Raw genomic sequence first — 20,935 nt, 5'->3', positions numbered from 1 at the left:
CCGGTGCTGGACGCGGAGGATGGCACGGGTCCTGCTGGGGGACTCACCTGAGACCCATAAGAACCGCGGGCGCCGCCGTCTGACCCACATGCACAAGTGTGTGCTGGCGGTGGTCTTTCCAGACTTGGACAGGCGCTTACAGGAGAAGCAGCAGCAGGAAGGGGGTAGGTACATGTGTGTTTGTTGTGTGTCACCAGCCGTTGTAAGTGCGCAGTTGCATGGATACACTGCCAGGGTTTAAAGGTGCTGTGCAGATCCTGTTACCCACAGTATAGCGGTGCTCTCCTGCCTCCCTTCCCCTCCTTGCAATGTGTTCCCTGGTCTGTGTGTAGTCACTCCTTCACAAGGTAATCTAGGCTGGCAGTTTATCCACGTGAACAATGCCTGTAGCATCATGTGTGGGGATGGTGTGTAACAGGTTTTGGGACCTTGCCTGTGCCCTGTCCAGTTCAGTACTTGTGGGTTCCATGTCAGTTGGCACTGATGCTGAGTCCAGACATGGGAGTTAGTCTCTCAAGTGTCATGCCTTACAGCACGCATGTCCTAAGTTGTGGCCTGTTACATGATGTGCATGAGTGTGCGATACGCATAGTGCAGGGATGGTGGCGAGTGTTGCAGTCATTCCCATTCAGGACCATGGAGTTGTGTGGCCACTACTGTCCCTTGGGGCATATTTTCCTAGGTGTCATGTGTGTCATCACAAAATGTGGACACTCTCAGTGTCTACAGCATAGGTTGTGCTCTGTGCCATTGTCCCCTGGCACCATGTATATTGACGTAAAATGTAGTACAAGTGTCCACTGTACAGCCTGACCTGATTTTCCTTGTTCATACTCACGGTGGCCAGTGCCTGTGTGTCTTGTTACAATCATCTGATGATGACCATTTGTACATGATTATTTGGACAGGCGCACCTTGGGTATTTTGTGTCCAATCTTGCATTTATCCAGCCCATGTGTATTTCACCCAGACTAAGAGATGTAAGTGCTTCCTGTGTCTCAACAAATTGTCTCATGTAGGGGGTGGTTGGTGCGGGCAAAGCCTACATGTCAAAACCTGATATCTCCTTGCTAGATCTGGCCAGTGTGTGATGTTTGTCTGTACATACACTCAAGGTGCAGTGAGCCAGTCATGGTGGGCATGTTTTCAGTATTACCTATGCAGCATGTGCCTAAAGTTCATGGATATGGTCCCTGCTCATTCCTATTTTCGGCAACGCTGTGTGGTGCAGATGCAGTGCTGGATTGTCCCCAGAGCCTGGCTCCTCTGTCAAAATCCATTTCATGACATTTGCTATTGTGTCATGCTCTCCATAGTTTTTCAGTGGCATGGTGGGTCAACCAACTGTGTGTTGCAGGGCCTACATATGTACCTTGTTTTGTAGATGTTACTCATCTTTCTTTTCAGGCTATGCACTGTAACCTATGTAGATTGGACTCATGTGACATATGTATACAGGTGTATGATTAATTCCTGTCTCTTCACCTTGCCCACAGCATCGTCAGGGGACACGGAGGGAGACATCAGCACAGACCGAGCGGAGGGACCGAGCACCAGTGCCAGCGGTGACATCTTGGCTGGCACATCGAGTGGAACTGAGGCGGAGGGGAGTGAGGCGGAGGACCTGTCCACTGCCACCACAGAATATGAAGCTGACGGGTCCGAGGCTGAGCTCTCCGAGTGGGCGGAGGCTGCACCACCAGCTGACAGCGGCACAACATCTCTCCCCGCCCCCTCCATTGCCATCAGCCGCCTCCCACTTGCTCGTGTCCCTTCCCAGCGTGCCCGGTCACCACATGTCTCCTTCCTGCCAGGCACCGCACCCCCTGCCCCTGTCTCCACTGCTGCCGCCAATGACGAGTCTGTGGACATCCAGCGGCAGTTGCAGGTTGGTCAGGCTGCGATGCTTAATGTCCTCCATGGCCACAGCCAAGTGCTGAACAACATGGAGGCATACTTGGAGGGCATTTTCTCATCGCAGGCTGACCAACGCAACTTGCTGAGGTCCATTGACTCGACACTGACTGCAGCAGTGGGTCTCCTGCAGCGCTTCGTCCAACCCCCTACCCCTGACCCATCCACACTTCCCACTCCCATGCCTGTCCCACATACACCCAGACGTCAGCATGCACCCACCACAACAGACACAGGCACCACACCAGCAGGGAAGGTAAAACGCACACCTCCTGGCATGCACACACAGGGTGAAGTAGGCACACCCACTGGGTCGGGGGGCAAACGTAAGACACGCAGCCAGAGTGGGAGTCCGCATTCCACAAAATCCACTCCCTCCAAATCCCCTCCCCTCAGCTCTCCTGGCCAAAAGTCGGATACAGGGTCAGTCCTGCCCAGTCTGTCCATCAGCCCCAGTGTGGCACCACCCCGCAAGTGGTGGAGGCAGGACACCGGCAGGGGAGTTGAGTCCCCCCCCTGTCCACACCCTCCCCCAGTGGCGCTGTGACCCATCCCTCTGACCCCACCCCTCCTTGGGGCCTGTGGTTCCTTCGGGTGCAGGGGAGTCACTGGAGGACCTTGCTAAGGTGTGCAGCGCCATCCTGACCTCCGCCTTTGGCGTTGCCCCACCCCCTGTGGTGGAGTCCTCCGTCCCTGCACCCACGACGCCTACCCTTTGCCCTCATGTCCCTGCGGTGCCTGGTCCTTCCCCCCCACATGATGCCCCCCCCTCTGGAAGACAAAGGAGTCTGACTGTGCAGGCAAGCTAGGGGACACGCGTCCCACTGTGTCCCCCACCTGGATTTGAACTTTGGATTGCCCTATGGGCATAGTAGGGTGTGTGACGGACTTGTTAGACTTTGGCCATGCATGATTCGTGGCGTCCTTGGTGGTCACTGTACTTGTGTATGTAGACTGTTGACATGACTTCATGTGGACGTTTTCTTTTCGGCGCTATGCATGTGTATACTCCCAGCCTCGCACACATGTGGTACATGTACTGCAGGATCTTTGTGCACCTGACTGACATTTGTGGGCATTGGATCTGTGGGTACTCCACCCTTTTCTGTGCAGGGGCACCCCTCTTATGTCTGGGCACTGCTGTGAGTGTTAGGCACCCACCCCTCTTATGTCTGGGCACTGCTGTGAGTATTATGCACCCACCCCTCCTGTGTCTGGGCACTGCTGGGAGGACTCTGCACACACCCCTCTTATGTCTGGGCACTGCTGTGAGTGTTAGGCACCCACCCCTCTTATGTCTGGGTACTGCTGTAAGTGTTATGCACCCACCCCTCCTGTGTCTGGGCACTGCTGGGAGGACTCTGCACACACCCCTCTTATGTCTGGGCACTGCTGTGAGTGTTAGACACCCACCCCTCCTGTGTCTGGGCACTGCTGTGAGTGTTAGGCACCCACCCCTCCTGTGTCTGGGCACTGCTGGGAGGACTCTGCACACACCCCTCTTATGTCTGGGCACTGCTGTGAGTGTTAGGCACCCACCCCTCTTATGTCTGGGCACTGCTGTGAGTGTTAGGCACCCACCCCTCCTGTGTCTGGGCACTGCTGGGAGGACTCTGCACACACCCCTCTTATGTCTGGGCACTGCTGTGAGTGTTAGGCACCCACCCCTCTTATGTCTGGGCACTGTTGTGAGTGTTAGGCACCCACCCCTCCTGTGACTGGGCACTGCTGTGAGTGTTAGGCACCCACCCCTCCTGTGTCTGGGCACTGCTGGGAGGACTCTGCACACACCCCTCTTATGTCTGGGCACTGCTGTGAGTGTTAGGCACCCACCCCTCCTGTGTCTGGGCACTGCTGGGAGGACTCTGCACCCAACCCTCCTATATCAGGATATGTATGCTTAGAACATACACGGGTGTGGGTTCGCTCCATGCATACGCGGGTGGGGGTACGGTCTGTACGTACACTGTTGGGGTGGGGGGGTACGCTCCATGCATACGGGGGTGGTGTCACGGTCCGTACGTACACTGTTGGGGTGTGGGTTCGCTCCATGCATACGCGGGTGGGGGTACGGTCCGTACGTACACTGTTGGGGTGGGTGTACGCTCCATGCATACGCAGGTGGGGGTATGGTCTGTACGTACACTGTTGGGGTGGGGGTACGCTCCATGCATACGGGGGTGGTGTTACGGTCCGTACGTACACTGTTGGGGTGGGGGTACGCTCAATGCATACGCGGGTGGGGGTACGGTCCGTACGTACACTGTTGGGGTGGGGGGTACGCTCCATGCATACGGGGGTGGTGTTACAGTCCGTACGTACACTGTTGGGGTGGGGGTACGCTCCATGCATACGGGGGTGGGGGTACGGTCCATACGTACACTGTTGGGGTGGGGGTACGCTCCATGCATACGCGGGTGGGGGTACGGTCCGTACGTATCCGTACCCACGCTGTGGAATGCTTGTGCAGGCCATACCCAGGCCTTTGCCACGTGTGTACGAGCCGTCCAGCCATTGTTGGGGTGACGTAGGTCTGGGCGTGGTACGACTCGTACCCACGCTCTTAAGGCGTGGGTACGGGACGTACTTGTATTGTTGTGTTACCGGTTCGCGTCGTCAACCACTTCCGTTGTGGCGAACGCTGGCTTTGCTGGACACGCCCCCACCCCCTCATAGTGACCAGGGCCTGGGGGTCAGGTATGTCCAGGGCATGTGTGCTGTGTGACTTGGGTGGGGGTTTTGTGGCCTGCCCCTGCTCCTGCCCCCCACCCCTTTCCCCCCTCCCTTTGTTGTTCTGACCTTCTGCGGTGTCTGCGTCGGAACCTGTAGAGGAGGTCGACTGCTATGAGGGCCGGGATGACACGTAGGTTCGGGTCCATGTCTGTCCGTCGCGTGCAGGCACTCCTTGTTCACTTCGTCCTGATTTCCCAGCAGTTTTTGGCTGCCGGTAAATATTCTCCGTGCGGGATGACGTCGGTGCGAATCGTACTTCCTGGTTCGTGAAAGGCAGGCTGCGTGCGTCCCGACGTCACGTCGGCGCTTTCCCGGATCACATTTGTATGTATATTTTCGTCGGTCGGTGTTTTGTACGAATCGTACGAAAATAGTATTTCTGTGCGAATCGTACTTCCATGTTTGTATATTTTTCCGACCGGGTACGCGTCGGACGGAGAATATGCTCCGTCCGAAGGTTCGTACCTGGTTTTTACAGGATCGTAATCGGCACCTAAATGTTTCTTGTATTTGTTGTCGGCGAAGTCACCATAAAAATCAGACTAGGGGTGTCAATCTGTAAGTGAAATAGAAGATAATGATAAGTGGATGTAATTTGCAACTCATTTTTTTTGGTAGAGGATTGTTTTGATTTGGGATGTGAGCAGCGTATTTGCAAATATTGTTATAATATATTAGATGAGAATAAAATACCTGCTAGAGCTGTTCATAATAATCTAGAGTTGGTTGCTATTCCTCCAGAGCTGATAGATTTAAATACGTATGAGTCTATTCTGATACAATGTGTTCACCCATTTCAGGCTATTATTCGTATAGAGCCCAAAACAAGTAAATTACCTCCATCAGAGTTGCAAAGAGGATTGAAAGAAAGAGTTGTGTATTTACCATTAGATTTAAGGAAAAATGTTGAAACTATTGGTGTAGATCATGCAGAAAATGAGCCACTAGTCATTCTAGTTAATGGTGTTCCTACTAAGAATAAGAAAATCTGGCAAGAATTAGTGGATGTTAGAAAAGTGCAAAAGGCATCATTGTATCTGATAAAAAATAATGAGTACTATAGAAATGTGTTTGTTGGAGAAGAAGAAATAGATTTAGCAGAAGATAGTGAAACATTAAGTGGACAAATCAAAAAAGTGGACATGTCCAGATGTGAAGAGATCTATGAACATTACAGTGTACATCCACTTCATTCCAAAGAGGTGATTGGGAATACAATTGAGTTGTTTTAAATGAAAAAAGCAACAGGAAGTCCCATGAGAGTATGGGAAGAGAGTTTGGAAGCTCGTTGTTTCCCGCAGTTGTTTCCAACAGGAAAAGGTGGACGATATGATAAACGTCCTGTGCAGATTCCTGCATCTGAATATCGGACAACAAGATTATATGCAGAAGATCCAAGATTTCGACAATGTATCCCTTATATGTTTCATCTTCTGTTTGAAAGTGACTTGTCTGGACTTTCATATGCAGTAAATCACATTTTAAAAACTGGAATGCATCTGCAAAATGTAACTGCAAAGGATTTTATGGATAAAGTGCATCAGAGAGATGATCATTTAGAATCTCAGTTGATTAATCTGATGGCATGTCAGCGTGGGACTAATGAATATTGGTACCGTCGACATGGAGAACTGAAATGCATGCTACGGAACTTGGGAACTCCTACATGGTTTGTTACACTAAGCTGTGCTGAGTATGCTTGGGATGATTTACTTGAATTTCTTCGAGAGGCAAGTTCCAAAATAAATATTATTGAATACAAGACACCTGGAGAATTGTGCTCTTTGGATCCTGTCAATTTATGCAGATATTTCAATCATAGATTTGAAGCTATGATGTCTTTCATCTGCAATAAAAAGAATCCTCCTCTTGGAGAAGTTGTGGATTTCTTTTGGAGAAAGGAGTATCAAGCAAGAGGTGCTCCTCACATACGTATGTTGTTATGGGTCAAGGATGCATCCAAATTTGGAACAGATTCAGATGAAAGTGTTTTGTCTTTCATTGAAGATTATGCTACATGTGCTGTACCAAATAGCAGAGAAGACAAAAGTCTTACGATTTCAAAGCCATAGGTGTGGAAAATACTGTCGACGAAAGTACAAGTCAAAGGATCTGTTCTATACCAAATGTCGTTTTGGATTTCCACGTCCTGTATTAGCTAAAGGAAGAGTGAACAGTTTCATGTCAGCTGTACGACATACCATCACAAGAATGTCTCCGAAAAACACCTACAACTTAAGAAGAAGCGAAGAATCAAAATACATAAATGACTACAACCCAGTTATTTTATCCATTTGGCACGCTAACATGGATATTCAGTATGTTGTGGACAATTCTATTGCTATTGCTCGATATGTAACGTCTTACATTACTAAATCAGAAAAGACTGAATTGAAAGAAATGTGGGAAGAGATTTCTCACGAGTAGAGTCTAAGTAAGAAATTATACAGTTTCAGTTTGAAAATGTTATCGCATTGTGAAATTGAAGCATATGAATGTTCAGATCGGTTATCATCTGCAAGTCTATATTCCAAAAGTAGAAGAATCATTTGGGTGAGTCTAGGTCTTGCAGGAATGCGAAATCGGGTACTGAAATTTGTTCAAGAAATTGAATATTTAGCAGAAAATGACCCTGAAAGTACAGATATTTTGAAAACCAATATGTTGGACACATGCTATCCAAATAGACGTCATCATCTTGAGAACATGTGTCTGTATGAAGTGTTGCAAAACTACACTTTTAAACGGAATACTACAGAGAACATCAACAATGGAAAATATGGAGTGATTGGTTCCGAAGGATGTCTGGTGAAACAAAGGAAAGGAAATGTAATTAATCACAGAAAACTGAGTTGCGACACTGCTGACAAAAGGGAATTTTGCTATTTAGCCCTTTTGCAAATGTTCAAACCATGGCGTTCTGAACTGGAATTACTTGGAGATTTTCCCAGCTATGAAGATTCATTTAATGCTTGTAAAGATAGCATACAATGTAGTGCTTTTGCAAATTATGTGAAAATGTTGAATGATGAAATTGATCCAGAAGCTACAATTGCAGCTGAGATTGCTAGAGACAGTTCTCAAGGTAGTCAAAGTTCTGCTGCACTGAGTCAAGATCCACTTGAACAACCAATTGTTGAAAATGAAGCAGCGATTGCCATGAATGTGGTGGAAACTGCAATGTATCAAGCACAAGAAGATGCAATACAGTTAGGAAACTTTGAAGAGCACCTAAATGTTGAACAGAAACAAATATATCAGCAAGTGAAAGAGCAGATTGACCATGGATTACTTCATGAAAAGAAAGACTGCTCATGTACATCATTTCAACCTATCCGAATGTATGTGAGTGGTCAAACTGGAACAGGAAAGAATTTCTTAATTAAAGTAATTACAAGTTATCTGCAAAAAACAACTGAGTCACATTTGTCTTGTGTTGTCACTGCTCCAACTGGGTTGGCAGCACATAACATTAAAGGAATTACTTTACATCGTTTACTAATGCTGCCAGTAGAGCATGAGAACAAATTGGAATACCACAAGCTATCTGGAGAAGCTTGTTGTGAAGTTTCAAGAGTGCGGAAGAAAATGAAACTTCTCATTATTGATGAGGTGAGCATGGTTTCAAACTTGATGCTTGCCTTTGTGCATTTAAGAATGCAGCAAATTCATAAAACAGAGTATGATGTGTTATTTGGAGGAAAACACGTCATAGTTTTTGGAGATCTACTGCAACTGACACCGGTAAAAGGACAACCGGTATTTAAAACACTTGCCCATGAAGATACTAGAAAGACTCTTGGCAGTGTTGGTAATGTGAACGTTTGGAGTCATTTTGAATACAAAGAACTGACAACAAATATGCAACAGGCAAATGATGCTGAATATGGAAGTATTCTTCAAGATATAAGAATTGGAATTCTTTCAAAAAAAGGGAAAGAAGCTTTGGAGAGTTGATTACTTTGCAATGTCTTTCCAAATGAAAATGCAGTTGCTGCAAAAGTGTACGTGGAAATTGCTAAAAATAAGTCAGTGATTTGCTTAATGCCAACACTGCGCGAGTGTTCAATATTCAACGAAGAATTATTAAAATTGGAAAATGAAGAAATTGTCTAAATGGAAGCCATCGATAAAATAATACATGAAGGAATCACTATTATTTTAACGGGTAAGTTGAGATCAAAACTAGATTGTTTAGAAAAAAAACATATCTAAAAGTGCTGGTTTGGAAAAGACACTGTATGTGTGTGTAAACTGTCGGGTAATTTTAAGGCGTAATTTGGATGTAGAGAAAGGTTTTGTTAATGGTGCAATGGGCAAAGTGGTGGATTTTGTGAATTATCAGAAAAAAGAAGGAATTGAATTTAAAAAAATTAAATTTGATCAGATTGATGAAGTTAAAGAAATTGGTCGTTGTTCAGTTCGTTTCTTGCTTGTTGAAGATTTATATGTCCGTAGGAAACAATTTCCATTTTCTCTGGCATATGCAGTGACTATTCATAAATCTCAAGGATTAAGTGTAGACAGTGCATTGGTGAACATTGGATCTAATGTATTTAAAGAGGGTATGGCATATGTTGCTTTGTCGCGAGTCAGAACATTATGTGGTTTGTTTTTGATTGATTTTGATGAGACAAAGGTTACTGCAGATGCAAACTGTGTAAAAGAGTATAATAGGTTAAGAAGGGTGTATGCTCCAAATTTAGGTCAATATCCTGTATTTCAAAAGCGTGTGGTTGGTCGAAAAATAAGGTTAGAGAATATCTGTTCTGAAGGTATCAAGAAAAGAAAAGAACAAGATAATGTTGTGATTGCAGGTAAAAAGAAATTGGACACTGTTGAAGAGATTGTTGGTTATCAGTTTGAAAATAGTTCTGGTGTCAACTGCTATGCTAATGTAGTGGTCAATGTTGTTTTTTATCTTGAAGATTTGCAAGAGCAAATTATGGAGAATCAGCAAAAAAGATTTTGTTCTCTGTTGCACTCTGTTTATGAAAAATTGACAACAGATAGAAGTAAAATACAATCTGTTTCAGATGTTCGTAGTCTTTTGGATGTGTGTTCTGGTTCTACACAATTTACACAAAATATCTAACAAGATGCTCAGGAATTTTTAATGTATATGCTTACCATTTGAAAATGAAGGTGTAGAAATAGAACATATTTTTGGCCTTTCTTACAAATGGGAAGATCATTGTGAAAATTGCACGTATACATGTAGCACCAATGTAGACACTGAGAGATTTCTGTATTTAACATTACCAGACTGTAAATCAGTGGCTTTCAATAAATTAGTGAAAGGTGCAAATCAAAACATGGAGTGTAGCCAATGTGAATCAGAAATGTTATCCACATTATTGTTAACAAAATATGGAAAATACATAATTTTAATGATGCAACGTTGTACAGCTGATGGAAGAAAATTGGATACTTTAATAAAACAATTTGTGGCAGCACAAATATCAATATCAGGAAGGACTTTTGTAGCAATTGCAATAATTTTCCATGATGGTCCTTCCACCACATCTGGACATTACACTGCCTATCTAAAATGTGACAAAGGCTGGACACTTTGTAATGATGCCCAGTTGGTTTTCAAACAACGTTTGCCTAGGGAATTACAAAATTCCTACCTAATATTTTTGAAGCCAAAGTTTTAGGAAGCTAATTCACTCTCTGAGGAATTTATTATTATAATTTAATAGAACTACCATTGGACAGTTTACATAAAGAAGAAGTGCAAAAATACCATTTGGCCTCAAGGAAAGGTATATATTTGAATTATGGACTTTTTGGTGGTCATTTATTCGGTGATTATTTTAATGTGGCAACATTTACAGTTTTTATAAGTTAAAGTTATAAAATTTTGTAATCTGTAAGCATTTCATATATGTATGATTTGTATTTTCTGGTATTTTACTGAGAATAGTATGTTGGTTTTTTTTAACAATCTTTCTGATTGGTTTTTTTTTGCCCGCTGTTAAGTGATGAGTACCATTGAAATCACTATTTCGAGTGAAATTCAATATATTCTGAGAACAGCAAAAAAGGCAAAAAAATTACTTTGTGGAAATTATGTTGCGTTGTAAAAAATGTATTATTATATGTTATAATTTTTATTTTATTTTATTTCACAGATCCAAATTTTAAAATGAGCAATTTTTAAGAATTTATATTTTAATGAAAAATAGGCAAAAATGAATAACATTTTTTATTCCTATTACTGTGAAGGTAAATTTAACTAAGTCTCAATATGCAGAATGAAGAGGCCTGCAAGAATCTACAAAGTTGAAACACGTTTCTTAAAACACTTTGTTTATGTAGTTTTGAAATCTAACCATAATCAGATATCAAGTGACCTGCAAAAAAAGAGATTTGAGGGGTTTATAATAGTTCATCTTTTTAGCTGTTGAAGGACCGCAATCATTTCAATCATTCTTCTTTGAACATCTTTGCAGTCAAAATTCTGTGCTTACCTTCTATCATTCGCAAAGAAAATTTAAAAACGGAAATATGTCACTTTTTGTAACATAGTTATTGTGTAAGATACTCTTTCATATTTTCAAAGAAAGGAAAAGGCACTCTGTGCACTTTTTATACTCCATGAAAATATAACCTCATCATGCAGACCACTTTCGGTTGAAAGGGTGTTCTATAAGTGTTGTTGTGCATGATTGCACTTAATACTCATAGAACAAGACACATGTCTAGATTTATTAGAAATCGTAAATCTCGATATGTGTGTGAATGGTGCACCATTCTACAATTGGTGTAGGAAAGCACAACAAAGAGAATTGTTTTAATTTCTCCACATTTTTATATCTTCAATGCATGCTGAAATGTTCAGCATACATTGAAGGAGAAAAATACATTTTCTCATTGTTTTTGTGCAGGAAGATGTGTCTTCCTGCAGAAAAACAAACAGCACATGACACAGATATCCTTGCACTATGGTGTTTGGGCAAAAGGAGTTGGGCCGACTGGGAGTTGATTGCAAATCCCAGAAATTCCAGAGACTGTGTTGGAATCAAGACCAATTTAGTCTTCTTTATCACAAACCCCAGGTGCTCCAACAGCGTCATCGTCGTGTGCAGATGTTGATTCGCTAGTAGAGCGGAGGGTGCCATTATCAGGATATCATCAAGATAGATCATCAGACGAATAACCTGCTCCCGGATGTGAACGACCACTGGCTTCATCAACTTGGTAAAACACCAAGGAGCCAAGGAAAGACCGAAAGACAGGACCAAGTATTCTAGACGTCTGCCTCGCCATTGGAACTGCAACAACCTCCGATGTGGGGGAAAAATTGGAACCGTCAAGTAAGGGTCCTTGAGGTCCAGACGGACCATCCAGTCCCCATTTCTCAAAATGTCTGCTAAGAGATGGATCCCTTCTATCTTGAAGTGTCTGTACAGGACAAAATAATTGAATTCTTTCAGATTTAGAACCAGATGTTAACCCCCGCCTCTCTTCTGGACTAGAAAGATGTTGCTGCAGAAACCCACCGGTTTGTCTTCGCAGTAGGCCACCGCGTGTTTCTACCGCAATTCTTGTATTTCTTGATCGATAAAAGTTCAGTCTTGTTGGGAAAAAGATAGAGGGGGGGAAAACATTTTGGGTCGGTGTTTGGTAGAAATCTATGTGGAAACCCTGCACCGTCTGCAATGCCCAGGAATCCTGAGTGATCACTTACCAATTGAGTAGAAAATGTCGTACCCGACCCCCCAGAGGACATAACAATAGAGACAGTGGGCTTACCTGCTGTAATCTGGGGTTGGAAATTCCCCCTCTGTCCACCACGATGTAATCTGCGCCAGCTTTGGTGTCTGGTGGGGCAAAAACCCGGGAAACGGTAAAAAATCCCCGCGCGCACACAGAAGTTCCACGAACACGCGCAATTGCTTGTTCCACCCGTTCGCGATGCTTTTTTCCCATTCGTGAACGTGCATTTTGAAAGCGCGAACAACCCAAAAATTCTGCGAATCCGCGGATCGCGGAATTTTTGGCAATTACACGTTCTCCACAGAAAGCGTAATTACCCAAATTTCGCAAATTCCGCGAGCGGAACGGAACTTACCACCCAGGCCTAGTAAAAAGTGCCACCTCTGATGGAGTCCTGAAAGTCTGCAATTCATTCTTTATGACTCGTTACGTCTGGGCCAAATAGGGGGACTCTTTTAGATTCACTCCATATTTTCTCTAAATATTCTATATACTTTCTTTCCATATTAATGGAGTCTGGTTTTTCTTATGGAAGTGGACATTGATCCACAAATCCTCTTTATCTTCACTGGCTTTAACTTTCTTCCCATACTAACGAACACCTTTTGAGTTAGACTTGACTATAGAAATTCTTGGGTGTAATTGTCTCTGTTGCACTTGGAGTCCTTTTCTTGCTCCACCACACTATTCCAATCTCTGCATGTTTTCTCACTTGTTTGTACTTTGCGATTTTAGGGTGATATTAAAACATAGAAATCGTTTTTAAGCGGTGTTCTGTCACTGACTTATGTCTTTATTTTAATAAGATTCAAATATTTAAAAAAAACTTTCAGAAACGGACATTTAAGGAATGTATGCGCATATGTCGGAAAACTTCAATGTCTGCTCTACCATTGCCTTACAGCCTTGAGGAAGTCACGGTGGTGACGAAACACGCGTTGGCTGTTTCAGATAGAACATTCTACGTGTCAACCCTTGCATTTATAAGAACTGCAAGAATTGAGATATATGTAAAAACCCGCTCTGTTGGATGTCTTATCTGATATATGATGTTATACATTGGATGATATGTTGTGTGTCTGAAAATCATTAAAACTTAGCTCACAACACACATTTATATGTTTTTTGACACTTTTTGTATCAATTGGTTTCCTCTCTATATTACTTGGAGATTGCAACTTACATGATTAATTTCAAACAAATGTGTATTGCTTTCAACTTGATGAAGAGTGCCGGGGTCTTTTTTGTATGTTTTGTGAGTCCTGAAAGTCTCCACGTCCCCGGCCGTATCCTCCTCTGGTAGGGCCCTGATAATAGTGGCGGCCTGGCGAGTGGCCCCTGCCTCGCCCGGCCCATCCAAAAAGGCCAGTTTGGAACACACACTTAATACTGGTCTGGGCCTTATCCAGAGAGGTGAAGGTCCCCACATATTTAGAGACATCCTTTACAAACTTCTCCCCAAATAACATTCCTTCATCCAGGGGTCCTGGCTCCGCCGATGCAATTCTGTCAAGTTGTAATCCATACATATAAGAAGGGATTTTCTCTGTTCGGAAGAGATGGCACAGTTTGCGTTTCCTAATAAACATATAGCGTGTCCATCCAGCGAAATGTCTGGATCGAGAGGAGCCCCGGTTTGTTTGGTCACCAATGCCAGTTCCAAAATCTTGGCCCGGGGACCAGCGGTGTCCAAGAGTTTGTCTTGGCACCCGCGCCAGGCTCGATCGATTCCCTTTTTGGGGTCCTTCACAAATTTCTTTAAAAATGCCAACATGTTCGGGTCTATGTCTAGAGTCTCGGCCACCTTATCCGGGACATCTGGGCGTGGACATTCCAACCTCAACCTGTTACGAACTTCTCTATCAAAACTGCGCCTGAGATTTTGATGTAAATAGTTCGACACCTCCAGGAGAGGGACCCAATCTGAAGATCTGGGGTGAATGATGCCTAAGGTGTTAAAGTCAAAGGGGGTCGTGGACTGGTACATAGAGGCATATTCAGACTCACTAGAATGCCTCTTAGATTTCTTCTTTTTGGGAGACGCAGTCTTCCCAGTGGAATCCGTATCTGTATTAGTGTCGTAAACCCTGCTTGAGGAGGAAGGCTCTTGGCCTGAAGTCTCCGAATATGGGTGGTCTCTTGCAGAGTTTGTCTTTCTCCTATCTGAGTTACATCTCTTGCCTCACATTATATCATCTGTGACGATTTTAATGTGAAACTGTGTACCAAAAATGATTCAGTATCTCAGCAGGTTCTCTCTCATCAGCTGTCCGATGATCCGTTCCGACGGGGCAAGAACCGGTTTCGAGGGGCAGTTCACCAGTTTTACTCTATTCCCGACAAAATTATGTCTAAGTTAGATGGGTTTTTGGTGAGCAGTACTTTGGCTTCCTCTTTAAATATTATACACAATCCATGGGTTTTGTCTGATCATAACTCTCTGTCATTGGCTACTGCTTTAGGGGCAGTTTTGCAGGTGCTGGGCACTCGAAGGTGGACATTTGAATGCAGGCTGTGTTGGAGGAGGATTATGTTAGCTGCGTGAATGCACATTTAAGTAAATTCCTCAAATTTAATATCAGATCAGCTTCACCTCCGAAGGTCTGGGATGCTCTTAATGTCATGTGTAGAGGACAGACTCTTCAATTTGCTTCCTGCCGTTGGAAAGTAGAACTGATGGAGAAAATGGCCACTCGACGGACTTTGAGTGTTTTCGAAACTAACTGAGCTCATTGTCTTATGATAAGGGACTAGCTGCAGCTGACCTACTTTGGGAGCAGGCTACAGTCCACAAAGCCTCTCTCAGGAAACAAATCTGCAATAGAGTGCTTAAAAATGGAAGTGCTTGGCAAATGACCTATTTCAAAAATAGTGAGGAAATGGGTAGAATCTTATCATTTAAGGTAAGAGATAGATCTAGTTTAAATAGTATTCAGCTGATTAGGGATGAGAATGGATTCTCAGTTACCGAGTCAGCCACAATCTGTGAAGTTTTTAATCGGTTCTCTCAGGACCTCTATAATGAGGACTGCTCATCTTGCAGTAGCGGCTCGTGGAGGGAGTTCGGTGAGCAGTGAGGCAGGGTGGGGAAATGTAAACACTGGAATATGGATGAACGGAGGTAAGTACACATTTAAATAAATAAAACAGATTTCGTAGCGCGTGCGATGCAGCGCACGCAAAGGAATTCGTTTTATTAATTTAAATGTGTACTTACCTCCGTTCATCCATATTCCGATGTTTACATTTCCCCACCCTGCCCCTCCCCCGCCCCGCCCCACTGCCCCACCGAACTCCCTCCACGAGCCGCTACTGTCATCTTGCCCGAGGACATATTTGGATTTAATCAGAAGTATCTTGAGTATATGGCTACTCTCACTCAGTGATCTGAGTTGGAGGCATATACTCTTTCACGGTGAATCTTGAACAGACTATCGACTTGGTTCACATCATTCATTTGTCCAGTACACTTACCTATTAACATTACCATCGCACAGCATGCATTGTCCAAGCAAATGTATTCCTACCCATGCACCATCAGATAGACTTGTATTAGGAAACTGATTATTTTCCATTTAGAGATATACTACTGTTTGTGTTTTCATTTTAGATTGCCCCTGACGAAGGGATACTTCAAATCCCGAAATGCATTGGGCTTCAACATCTATGAAGATAAAAGCAATTCGCTTGATTCGTTTTTTTCCTTAATGAAAAATTGTACAATGTATACAAGATGTTTTTGTTTACTATACAATATATTGTGAAACCAACAATATACATGTGGCAATGAAATATCTTTGGTCTTGCTTTATATTTAAGGTTTAAATTGTTTGTTAATTAACACTAGACTATTGGTTTACAATTAATGATATATGTGTTTGAAACCTGTATTTTGACTACACATATTTAGGGGTTTTGTCCCGCACAGTGAACAGTGCGAGGTACTCAGTGGGTTTTCCCACTTCCTTTTGTTCTTCATTCCTAGACGGGACATAACATCTCATGTTAATACTGCTATCACAGCTCTGGAGGTACCTTTAATTGGGGGTGGGTCAATTGGTTTGATATGTTTGGAAGCAAAGAAGGCCTTTGATAGGGTCTCCTGGACCTTCCTTTGGGGGGTCCTGGAGGCTGTAGGCTTAGGCCCACTTTTTATCTCAAGGGTTAGGCATCTTTATATGGGCCTCACGGCTAGGATATGTAGTGCAGGAAAAAAATCAGATTCTATTTCTATACTCCACGGGTCTAGACAGCGGTGCCTGTCCTCTTTCCCCTCAGCAGTTCACTCTTTATATCCAACCATTTATCCAGTCCCTCAAATGGATGGTAGAGATACAACCCCTGAGACTTCATCACATTGAAGTGAAAATCCTGGCTTATGCAAACTATATAGCCATTTTAATTCCTGCCCCAATCAGTGGTCTACGTAGAGTGGTGGAAGCGGGCCAGTTATTAGGAGATGCTCTCGGTTACAAGCTAAATCAGGAAAAGACCCAGATTCTCCCTAAGCTGGCTCCTTCTGATTAGGATAGGAGGTGGGTTCAGTCTTTGGTTTATCTGGGGGTTACCGCTTAGCAGATTTTAGAAAACTACTATGGAAAGTTGTTCAAACAATCAGTGGAGGTTTTCCTTAAGTGGAATCATTTACATGTGGGGCTTACTGGCTGCTGTAATCATATAAAAATTATGATTCTTCCTTGATATCTTTATTTTTTCCATCGCATTCCACTTTTTCTACCAGTTGTCTTTTTTACAGAAGTGGAGCCATATGGTAGAAGATTATTTGGTCATTTCGGAAGCCTTGTTGTAAGATTAAGGATCTGTGTTGTATGAACAATCCCTGCCTTGCTCTCATTAGGAATGCTATGTCCAACAGAAACATTGGGATGTTCTATAAGTCAATCTACTTCTTATCTCATGATCAGTTGGATGATGTGTTTCAGGTGAAGGCCACTAAATGGAGTGCTTGACTCAATACAAAAGTCACTTGTGCCGATCTTAGGTATAGCAACATGTTGTTTTATTCAGTTTTGAATGTATCTCGAATTAAGGTGCATTATCTTAAATGTATTAATGATTGGTATTACCCACACATCGTCTTCTTACTATAAAACTTTGGCAGGATGAATACTGCTTTTGTTGTAGACTCCTGGGAGCTGACGCGGTTTATGTTTTGGCGTCCTGTTCAGCCTTAAGGCTCTTTTGGGAATTTGTCCTTGGGAAATTAGCGGGCATCTTTAATTGACAACTGTGGCGGATCCAAAGTTGATTATGTTGGGTCATTCACCTGGTATTCCTGTTTATCTATCTGGGCTTTACTTCTCTATTGTATTACCTAGACTGGTTCTGGCAAGATTCTGGCTCTCTAGAGAGGCCCCCAATCCTTGGATCTGGTGGTGTGAATTTGTGAATCTAAGTCAGCTGGAGATGGCGCTCATAGAGAATGACTCCCAGAGAAAACGGTGAGGTTGGATCTGGGATCCTGTACGGTGTTGGCTGTCATTAGCAGCTGCTCCTCATGACTGGTCTGTTCAGCTTAAGATTTTTAAGTGTTTTTTTCTGTGGCTCTGCACTGCTTCTACCCACATACCTTTTTTTGTGTTTAATTTCATGGTTATTTTGGTCTGATTTTTTTTAAATTAAAACATGTATGGTATTATTAGGCAATGTTTGTGAATGTAGGCTGCTCTTTTCGGGTTTTTTTACCTGTTAAGTTTCTTATCTACCCCTTTATGCTTGGTTTCTGCTTTGTAAAAACCCAATACAATTATTGAAAAAAATTAAATAAATGGGAGCAAAAGCAAGTTGGCATTTAAGTCAAGTGTATCTTACCATAATGTTTTATTTCTAGTTAAGAAAGATTGGCTGCTTGCTGACGGAAAGGTATCCAATATTTGAGCACTCAAACTAAACAACAAAAATAGTTAACTTAATTTGTGCTTCTTAGATTAGCATTCTCTGACACTTATCATTAAAACTTTAAGTCCCATGTTGGTTGCTACTACTTGATATAAAATGCCAATTTAGGGTCAAAATTACATAGTTACATTTAAGAAAAAGATGTCTGGCCCATTCAGTGGGCTACTATGAAGTATGATCTGTGCTGTAGGAACAACTACACTGACTGACAGAAAGCATTTATAAAGCATTCACTAACCCTATAGAGATATAATAAAATCCAGTGAACTGCATAGTGCAGTAGACTGTAATGTGTTGGTTATCAGTATTGTTACATTCTGAAATGCCAAACTTGTGGCTCTTATTTCAACCTGATCCCATTGTAACAGTGACTGGTATCAGAGGGAATACCACTTTCAATGAAGCCCACGTGTTAGATGACTGTTTAGCAGTCCTCAGTCCTGTGAAAAGTATGTTGTTCTCCTTAAGTTGTTAATTGCATAATACTGTTGATTGTTAATTTTTGTGACTGGTTTGTTAGTGTGACAATTCATTTTTTTTTTTTTTTTGCAAATCGTTGTTGCAACTCTAATAATTTAAATGATGCCAACATTGGTGATTCTTCATATAGCCTTATAGCCCACTGCTCAGGGCTATACTAGTTCTTAAAGGCCCTGAATCAGAGTTCGGCAAGGGCCTATAACAAGGGTGATGGCCTTTAACAACCGGTATAGCCTGAGGCAGAAGGGCTGTAAGAACATTCTATCCCTAAGGGTAGAATGTTCTAAATTAAAAAGGGAGAAACACGAAGACAAACATTGGAATGTTGGAGCTCCGGGCTTATACCAGACATTATTAGCCTGGGTAACTCTATTGTCTTCAATAGAGCTCCCAACATTCAAATGTTCTAATATATATTATACACTGGACATGCTACCCTGAGTCTAGAACCTACCTCTGCCATGTTGATGCCTACTATGACTCAGCTAATCTTTGCAAACCTGAAGCCAAATTATTGGATGCCACTGAAGAAGCTGTTAACCATCTGTAGGGCTTTGAGCATGACCTATGTAAACTCAGAGACCTTCATGCATCTAACTGCTGAGTCGACCCTGGATGTTGCTGTCCCATGCCACCTAGGCAGTTTTGTCCACCCACCTCCGTCAAAAAGTCACCCTGAGACCCAGATGTGCTTGCCTCATAGTTTTCAATTATCTTGTCCAGGTTTACATCTATTTGTCACAACCTGGTTCTTCAAAACAATATGCTTGAAGAACATTCACAAATATATGTATATTCTATGAGAAAGATATCAGAATTCAAGACGCCCATAAGTGCATGGCTGCACTGTGTGTGCCTCATTTCATAAACATGCATGCATTAAACGTTTTAATGTAATGTATGCAGTGGAGGGAGAGCAAAAGTGAAAGATGAAGGTTCATAGCACAGCTCCCTACCTTACTGAGACAGGAAGCATTGGGGTGCAATAACTATGAGCACAACCTACATGTTGCAGTGTGTGTGTAATATGTGGGTCTATTTGTCCCAGATCATCATATGTAATGTAATTTATCACAAAGGTGGAAGCATTCCCTAATTTTCCTGGGACTAAAACCACATGATTGAAAATGAGGGCATTCCCCTACTCATTATGCAGGCATAAAATGTGTGCCGCTCCAAAATGCTTTACAGAAAGGGACAGCACAAACATTTCAATTGCATAATACAGCAGTACAGCAGTACAGCGGAGGCATGACACCGGGCGATAATGCCTTCTGCCCTCCTGGGTACTGAGGTAATCGTGAGCCAGATCGTATAACCTTTTTAAAGATAGGCACAGCTAGCAGGGACTGACAAGGAGAGCTCTCCTGGCCCCAAGAGATCACAAACTGATGAATTAAAGATGTTCTCCTCAGAAAGCCTCGTGGAATATATATTTTGTACAGCAATTTATATGACAAAAGGTTTTTTCTTAACAAATACAATTTATTTTCTTCTTCTCGTTTATAGTTTTAATCCTTCAAAATATGGTAGTGTTTGTCTATAACGATTTAAAAATATGTACCTGATAGGTGCCAATGTCTTACTTCAAACATTTCGACATACGGCTCATTGCTGTTACACTGGGTCATGTATAACGACTGACAGTTTCGAAAAAATGACTGGAGACCACTGTTTAAAACTCTTTTAATACATTTATGTGCTAGGAAGAAATGCAGGCTTTCCTGCAATATAAGAAAACATTATCTCAGAGAAACAAATAATTGAATTTTAAAGAGAAATGAAACACAGCCTGGAGAGAAAAACAAACAAAATTCAAGAAAAAAAAATCTGTGAATGAGTTACGATTCGAAGAAATTATGTTAAATGATTCAAATTCTTTGCTGAAGGTGGTGCGGAGGGCATGGATGCACGCAGGCAACCTAGGATGAACGGCTGTCTTTACATCTCTAAAAATAGTCATTCCTTCCTACTAAATAATTTATCATGACCTGACCTTATTTTGTACTTTTATGTTGGAAGCTTCCAGATCACAACATCATCTGTTTCCCCACCTCTGCTGGTGACAGATCTGTTATTTCTGCATTACTTTTTCTGTTCTAAGCTATCTCGCTGCCTGTGTCACAGATGTTAAATAATCACTCTATCGCCTTTGGGGAAGCAC

Source organism: Triturus cristatus, chromosome 10 (assembly GCF_964204655.1).
Source record: "Triturus cristatus chromosome 10, aTriCri1.1, whole genome shotgun sequence".
Classification (NCBI taxonomy): domain Eukaryota; kingdom Metazoa; phylum Chordata; class Amphibia; order Caudata; family Salamandridae; genus Triturus; species Triturus cristatus.
This window is presented reverse-complemented; position numbering follows the sequence as displayed.